The following is an 8,373-nucleotide window of genomic DNA, read 5'->3' on the forward strand; positions in this document are numbered from 1 at the left end:
CGGTGTACAGCTTCGAGGGTCACTCGTGGGCTGCACGGTCAGCGTCTCATGGTCACTTCAAGATGGCGTGCCCCACGCTTCCGGTCGCCTCCACGGGTCTCAGCTTTGCATGGACTGTGGATCGGGCTGTTAGAAGCTGGGCAGGCTTGATCTCGTCGATCTCAGTCGCTCGAGTTCCGGCGGGAACTGCAACTAAGTAGACGTCGAGGGCTGGATGGTGCCTGCTGCTGCAGGGTGGTCACTCCTTGACCACAAGGGAGATTCTTCGGGCTTCCACGTTGAGATGGAGGGTGAAGGGTCCAGAATATCGTTTCAAATGTTTCTTCCAGGAAATCTGATGTGCATTGGCACTGCTCCCACTCTTATTCGAATCTGGTGGGCGTGATTACCTGCTAGGTCCCCTCCTATGGGTGGGACCCAGGAAGTGGGTGGATACACCCCCTTCCTTTGATCAAGGCCGCCCTGGCACGAGGGCTGGAGTGCCCCAGAACCGGTTTGGCCGGATTATGCAAGGGGCAGCCTTGTGCGCCCCAGGCAGTGTCTGGTTTCTTTCAAACCTCCCTGCTACAATACACTATCTCCTGTCTGGAGGGCGGTGACACCCTCCTGTGACAGGAAACCCTTTGTCCAGGACCCCCTTGACTGGGTTTCAGTCAGCTCCAGGGGTCCAGACATTTGTCTGTGGCAGAGGCATCCATTTTGTGGATCTTAAGGCCTTTGGAGAAATCAACCGCATTAAAGTGAAGTAACATGTCTTACCCCTCTAGAGGGGTGGAATGCCATCCCCGTCGCCAGAACTGGCGAGGGGATGGTATTCCAAAGCGTATGACACCTTACACGACATGTTTTGATAAAGCCAAACCAGAGTTGCTAAATAACCGCGAGGATTATAAGGCACTTAATAGTATATGGTATGGCATTATCCTGAAACAGCTTAGGGATTTGTTCCCGACGGCTGCAGACAGGCTCAGCTCATGCTAGAGCTCCATCTCACATAAAAACCATGCACCCAGCCTCCAGGATTGGTGAGGCCTGTCTATAGGAGTGGCTCACAGGTTTACATGTGTCCAGATATAGGTTTAGACATAGGTATACTATATCTAAGCAAGGGGTGTGTACACCACCTTACCCCAGCTGAGTGATCAGCCAGTTGTGTCAATTTAAGAACCAGCCAGGGGTGGCAAAAGATATGCTGCAGCCCCTGGCAGGCCTTAGTGGCTCCTGTGCCCTGTGCACCTATAGTGCATTCTACAGGGGCTGACAAGGAGTCCATTTCCAATTGGTATGTGCCTATAGCACATGTGTCATTAATTTAGTGAGAGAACAGCAGGCTGGGGGTCTGATCAGCAGGCCCACAGCCTCAGTAGTCGAAAACCAGTGAAGCAAAAAGCAAAAATTTGGGGTGACCATAGGATAGCAGACCCTACTCTCCTACACCCTGGTTGCTCTTGGTCCTTCAGGCTGTGCTTGGTCCCCCAGGCTCTGCTTGGTCCCCCTGGTTGCTCTTGGTCCCCCAGGCTGTGCTTTGTCCCCCAGGCTGTGCTTGGTCCCCCTGGTTGCTCTTGGTCCCCCAGGCTGTGCTTGGTCCCCCAGGCTGTGCTTGGTCCCCCAGGCTGTGCTTGGTCCCCCTGGTTGCTCTTGGTCCCCCAGGCTGTGCTTGGTCCCCCATGCTGTGCTTGGTCCCCCAGGCTGTGCTTGGTCCCTGTAGGAAGGTGGCTACCTGACTATGGTTACCCCGGATTTTTTGCCTGTGTTTAGCTGGTTTTTTGACTTAGTTGACCTGGTTTCCTGCTAATCAGGGCCCCAGGCCATCTGCTCTCTCTGTAAAATGGATTCCATGTACCCTAGGTACATACCACAATTGGAAAATGGACTCCTTGTCAGCCCCTGTATAATGCACTATAGGTGCCCAGGGCATAGGAGCCACCAAGGCCTACCAGGGGCTGCAGCATATCTTTTGCCACCCCTGGCTGGTTCTTAAATTGACACAACTGGCTGATCACTCAGCTGGGGTAAGGTGGTGTAATCACCCCTTGCTTAGATATAGTATACCTATATCTAAACCTATATCTGGACACATATTAACCTGTGAGCCACTCCTATGGAAAGGCCTCATCAATCCTGGAGGCTGAGTGCGTGGTTTTATGTGAGATGGAGCTCTAGCATGAGCTGAGCCTGTCTGCAGCTGTCGGGAACAACTCCCTAGGCTGTTTCAGGATAATGCCATACCATATACTCTAAAGTGCCTTATAATCCTCGCGGTTAAATAGCAACTTTGGTTTGGCTTTATCAAAACATGTCGTGTAAGGTGTCATACGATTTGGAATACCATCCCCTCGCCAGTTCTGGCGACGGGGATGGCATTCCACCCCTCTAGAGGGGTAAGACATGTTCCTTTACTAAATGCGGTTAATTTCTCCAAAGACCTTAAGATCCACAAAATGGATGCCTCTGCCACAGACAAATGTCTGGACCCCTGCAGTTGACCGAAACTCGACCAAATGGGTCCTGGACAAAGGGTTTCCTGTCACAGGAGGGTGTCACCGCCCTCCAGACAGGAGATAGTGTATTGTAGCAGGGAGGTCTGAAAGAAACCAGACACTGCCTGGGGCGCACAAGGCTGCCCCTTGCATAATCCGGTCAAACCGGTTCTGGGGCAGCCCAGCCCCAGCTCCAGTGAGACCTGGACAAAGGAAAGGGGGTGTAACCACCCCCCTTCCTGGTCCCACCCATAGGGAGGGACCTAGCAGGAAATCCAGCCCCCAAAATTAGTATAAGACTGGGAGCAGTGCCAATGCACTTTAGATCATCCTGAAATCACCTTTAAACTAAGAAGACGACTGGACTTCGACATTCTGATGAAAAGAAGACTGAAGAGCATCTCCCTTGTGGCCTAGGAGGGGCCACCCTGTGAACACAGGCACCACCCAGCACCTCGACGTCTGCTTTGCCGCCGCCTCCCGCCGGAGCCCGAGTGCAGAGCCTGACAAGACCCAGCTTCCCAGACTTCTCCCAGCCCGATCCACAGTCCCTGCAAAGAAGGGACCCGTGGAGGCACCGAGAGACGTGGGAGCGGACATCTTGAAAGACCCCCGAGACGCTGTCTGCGCAGCACCCGAGGCACCCTCGACTCTGTGCTTTGGGGTTTAGGAAGCCCCACAATCGAGCAGCATTTGCACCAAAGATCAGCCCTTGTGAGAAGTTGGCCTGGTAGGGGATGTTTCCAATTCTGGAACCACCTACTACCTGACCAAACAATCCCTTATGGTGTCTGGTTGTAAGTCAACCTTATTAGACAAGCTATCCTAGGGGTAGCATGGACTAAGCAGCCTAAAGGTTTAACTTAAGAGGTCGTGTTAAGCGAGCTGTTTTACCACATACAATCCTGTAATACCAAATGAAAGGACACCACACAAGTATATATTATAAAAATATATGTGTTTATTACTAAAAACAATCCCCAGTATTCTTTATGAATAAAGGGGCACAAGCGTTAAATCAAAAAGCACTGTTTAAACATACAAGTTGCACAATTATGGATGAGGGCAGGGGGCCACTCAAACCATATACTAAACAAGTGGTATAAGAGAGGCCACTCGAACAGTGGTTAGGCCTAGGGCCTAGGGAATCGCTGGGAGCAGTCAGGACAAGCAATGCTGAAGTCGGGAATGGCCCTCGGGATTCGGGAGATGTGCGGAAAGCGCACGCATGCACCAATGTTAACCAATGGTGCGTAAAAGTCAAATAGTTAAAGTTTAAGGACACTTCCGCTGAACCTAGAGGAACAAAACTTAACACACAGACCCTAGAGGTGTGCACCAGTGTGGGAACACCGGCGGAGCAAAGTTACCTCACCCACAGGAAGTGGGTGCACAGGGTCGAAGTGGCGTCGGGTTTTGACACGCAGGCTCTTGGTGCTTGAAGCTGAAAGGGCTGCAGGCAGGGTGAAGACGAAGTGTCCGGTGGAGTCCAAGGGTGGACTCAAGTTGTAGAGTACCTGAAAGCAGAGGGGACAGAGTCTGGGTCACTCAGCAGTGACCAGGGTGGAACCAGGACGGAACCAGGCAATGTCGGGCGCAATCAGGTGGTCGTCGAGGCGCTTCTCTTCGCTGTCACGTGGGCTCTGGGGCATCTGCGACGTCCAGGAGCAGGTCACGATCTGTCCCACGCAGGCTCTCACCGTCGGTGCAGTCGGCTTCCGGTTTGGAGCAAACAAGCCTTGGTAAGAGCAATCCACGCGGGATTGGAAGATGGCGTCTCACTCGGACCAGGAAGGTCAGAGTCGGGGCTCCCTTTCAGGGGAGCTGGTGTGGATCTGGAGCAACCAGAATCACGAGTCTTCTTTTGTAGTTCGTCGGCACAGGGACCACAAGCCAGCTGGCAAGTGACCGGGCCAACGCGTTGAGCCAAATCGTGCAAAAGGGCCCCACGCAGCACTCGTCGAGTGTGGAGGGCTGAACTTCGGCTCAGGAGTAGCTCAGGGTGGGGGCTTCTCAAACCCCGGTGTACAGCTTCGAGGGTCACTCGTGGGCTGCACGGTCAGCGTCTCGTGGTCACTTCAAGATGGCGTGCCCCACGCTTCCGGTCGCCTCCACGGGTCTCAGCTTTGCATGGACTGTGGATCGGGCTGTTAGAAGCTGGGCAGGCTTGATCTCGTCGATCTCAGTCGCTCGAGTTCCGGCGGGAACTGCAACTAAGTAGACGTCGAGGGCTGGATGGTGCCTGCTGCTGCAGGGTGGTCACTCCTTGACCACAAGGGAGATTCTTCGGGCTTCCACGTTGAGATGGAGGGCGAAGGGTCCAGAATATCGTTTCAAATGTTTCTTCCAGGAAAATCTGATGTGCATTGGCACTGCTCCCACTCTTATTCGAATCTGGTGGGCGTGATTACCTGCTAGGTCCCCTCCTATGGGTGGGACCCAGGAAGTGGGTGGATACACCCCCTTCCTTTGATCCAGGCCGCCCTGGCACGAGGGCTGGAGTGCCCCAGAACCGGTTTGGCCGGATTATGCAAGGGGCAGCCTTGTGCGCCCCAAGCAGTGTCTGGTTTCTTTCAAACCTCCCTGCTACAATACACTATCTCCTGTCTGGAGGGCGGTGACACCCTCCTGTGACAGGAAACCCTTTGTCCAGGACCCATTTGGTCGAGTTTCAGTCAACTGCAGGGGTCCAGACATTTGTCTGTGGCAGAGGCATCCATTTTGTGGATCTTAAGGTCTTTGGAGAAATCAACCGCATTAAAGTGAAGTAACATGTCTTACCCCTCTAGAGGGGTGGAATGCCATCCCCGTCGCCAGAACTGGCGAGGGGATGGTATTCCAAAGCGTATGACACCTTACACGACATGTTTTGATAAAGCCAAACCAAAGTTGCTAAATAACCGCGAGGATTATAAGGCACTTAATAGTATATGGTATGGCATTATCCTGAAACAGCTTAGGGATTTGTTCCCGACGGCTGCAGACAGGCTCAGCTCATGCTAGAGCTCCATCTCACATAAAACCACGCACTCAGCCTCCAGGATTGATGAGGCCTAACTATAGGAGTGGCTCACAGGTTTACATGTGTCCAGATATAGGTTTAGACATAGGTATACTATATCTAAGCAAGGGGTGTGTACACCACCTTACCCCAGCTGAGTGATCAGCCAGTTGTGTCAATTTAAGAACCAGCCAGGGGTGGCAAAAGATATGCTGCAGCCCCTGGTAGGCCTTAGTGGCTCCTATGCCCTGTGCACCTATAGTGCATTATACAGGGGCTGACAAGGAGTCCATTTCCAATTGTGGTATGTACCTAGGGTACATAGAATCCATTTTACAGAGAGAGCAGATGGCCTGGGGCCCTGATTAGCAGGGAACCAGGTCAACTAAGTCAAAAAACCAGCTAAACACAGGCAAAAAATCTGGGGTAACCATAGTCAGGTAGCCACCTTCCTACATAACCCCCCCCCAAACGAAAGGAGATAAGGCTATCCTTGGCCAGGTAAGCCTATATTGCCTGAGTGGCCATATAAGGAAGTACCTGCACTAGCATGGGTACCCCCTGTCTCATGGTCCACTAAGCAGTCCCTCACCCTTGGGGTATCAGAGGGTCTCCACCATAGGGAATCACTACCTTGGGTGTGTTTATGCAAAGTTAAAGGCTGGTTTGGATATGGAGTATTGAAGCGAGGCTCTACTAATTTAGGGCTTAGCTTCCTCCAATTATCTTCCACCAGGTGTGCCTTTCTCTCTTTAACTGAGTTGCACTGTGCTCTCAGGGTCAACCTCTGGCTACCTAAAGCTGGAGGCTGGGTCCCTCTGTTTGGCTTGCTGGAGGGACAGTTCAGGTTTGGGCCCCTTGGGTCCCAGGTTTGGCTGTGCCCAACAGAATCCCTCTGTGGGAGGTCCCTAACTGTTTTTAAGGGGGCTCCCTCAGGAGTTTTTAAAGTTTTCACCTTACTAGGGCTACTAGTTTTGGTGCACCTAATCTTTTGATGGGGGTGCTTTATTTGACAGGGGGCCCTCTGGGTCTCACTGTCCTTCTTGTCCTCTGCAGCCCTGGGCTGGCTAAGGCAAGGTAGAGAGGGGCAGGTTACCTGCTCCAAACTGGGTCCCACCTGAGAAGGGTCCACCGCCATCAGAGGCTCTGTCAGGCCAGGCCTAACAACCTCTGGGGCAGTTCCTTCATCAGGGGTAAGATCAGTTCCCTGAGGAGGCTGATCCTGTCCTAAAGTCTGGTGAGGGGGAGATTTCTCTTCCTCCTCCATGCTCTCAGTTTGTGGGGAGTTATCCATCATTTCAGGCTTCACAACACACATGTCAGTTTGAGTTTGGGCTGTGGCCATCACAGCCCCACCAACCTTTTCAGGAGGAGACTCAGTTTGGGTTTCTGCTGTTATCATAACAGCTTTGCTATTCTGTTCAGGAAGAGCTTTTGCTAAAGATGGGGCAGAGAGTTTCTCAGCCCTACCAACCTTTTCAGGAAGGACATCTTGAATTGGGGCTGTAGCCATTACAGCCCCACTAACCTTTCCATTGGAATTTACCATTCTAGAATGGGTTTCCTGTTCAACCTCAGCCCAGGCTGAGATCTCTAAATCATTACCAAGTAGGCAGTCTACAGGCAAGTTTGGTGACACTGCCACTCTCTTTGGGCCAATGACACCTCCCCAGCTGAGACTTACTACTGCCATGGGATGATTTGTTTGGATTCCATCAATGTTTGTAACTTGGTATGTGGCACCAGGTAAAAGTTGCTTAGAGGGGACTATGCCATCAGCCACCATGGTGATGCTAGCCCCTGTGTCTCTAAAAGCTTCAACTTTCAAACCATTGATGATGGGTTCTTGTCTATACTTGCTCAAAGTATTTGGGCAAGCAGAGAAGTTGGCAAACCCCATGCCAGTCTCATAAACAAGATCATTGGGTGATGGGGACCTGGATAGGCCAGGGTCCACCTGAGCTCCAACAGTAAACCCACCCAGATTCCTGGGTGTGCTTCCACTTCCTGGGGGATTACTGCTGACAGTAACAGGAGGTGTTGAAGCTGGCTTTGGAGGTATATTTTCTTTATTGTTATTCTTGGGACAACAGTTGTCTGTTTTGTAATGCCCAACCTGTTTACAGGCATAACAATAAGGCTTTTTCTCAGTTGAAGAAGTGTCTTGGGACCCACCCCCATCCTTGGAGTTTTGGGGCCCTGGGGAAGTCTTATCTTTACTTTTATCCCCACCCTTATCTTGAGGCTTGGTAGACTCCTTCTTCTGGTTACTGTCCTGATTCTTAGGCCTAATCCTGGTTCTGACCCATTTGTCTGCCTTCTTTCCCAATTCTTGGGGAGAGGTCAGATCAGAGTCCACCAGGTGCTGGTGTAAGAGCTGGTTCTGACAATTACTTAGGATCTGCTCCCTCATAATCAAATTATACAATCCTGTAAAGTCATGTACTTTGCTGCCATGTAGCCAACCCTCCAGAGCCTTAGTTGCACAATCAACAAAATCAGTCCAGTCCTGAGTCTGTGTCTTCTGGGTGTCTCTGAACTTCAACCTGTACTGTTCAGTGGTTAAGCCAAACCCATCTATCAGAACACTCTTCAGGACTTTGTAATTGTTTGCATCCTCATGTCTAACAGTGAGGAGCTTATCTCTCCCTTTCTCTGAAAAGGAGTACCATAAGATTGCTGCCCACTGTTCCTCAGGAACCTGCTGTACCATGCAGGCTCTCTCAAGAGCAGTCATCCATTTGTGGATGTCATCCCCTTCCTTGTAGGGGGGCACAATCTTGGTCAGGTTTCTACTATCATAGGACCTGGGTTTCTCTTTAGGAATATTGCTGCCACCAGTGGCATCTAAGCCACACAATTTCTGCTCTCTTGCCAAGGCAAGTTTAGCTT

The sequence above is a fragment of the Lissotriton helveticus genome (genome assembly GCF_964261635.1).
Source record: "Lissotriton helveticus chromosome 1_1 unlocalized genomic scaffold, aLisHel1.1 SUPER_1_unloc_74, whole genome shotgun sequence".
In the NCBI taxonomy this organism is placed as follows: domain Eukaryota; kingdom Metazoa; phylum Chordata; class Amphibia; order Caudata; family Salamandridae; genus Lissotriton; species Lissotriton helveticus.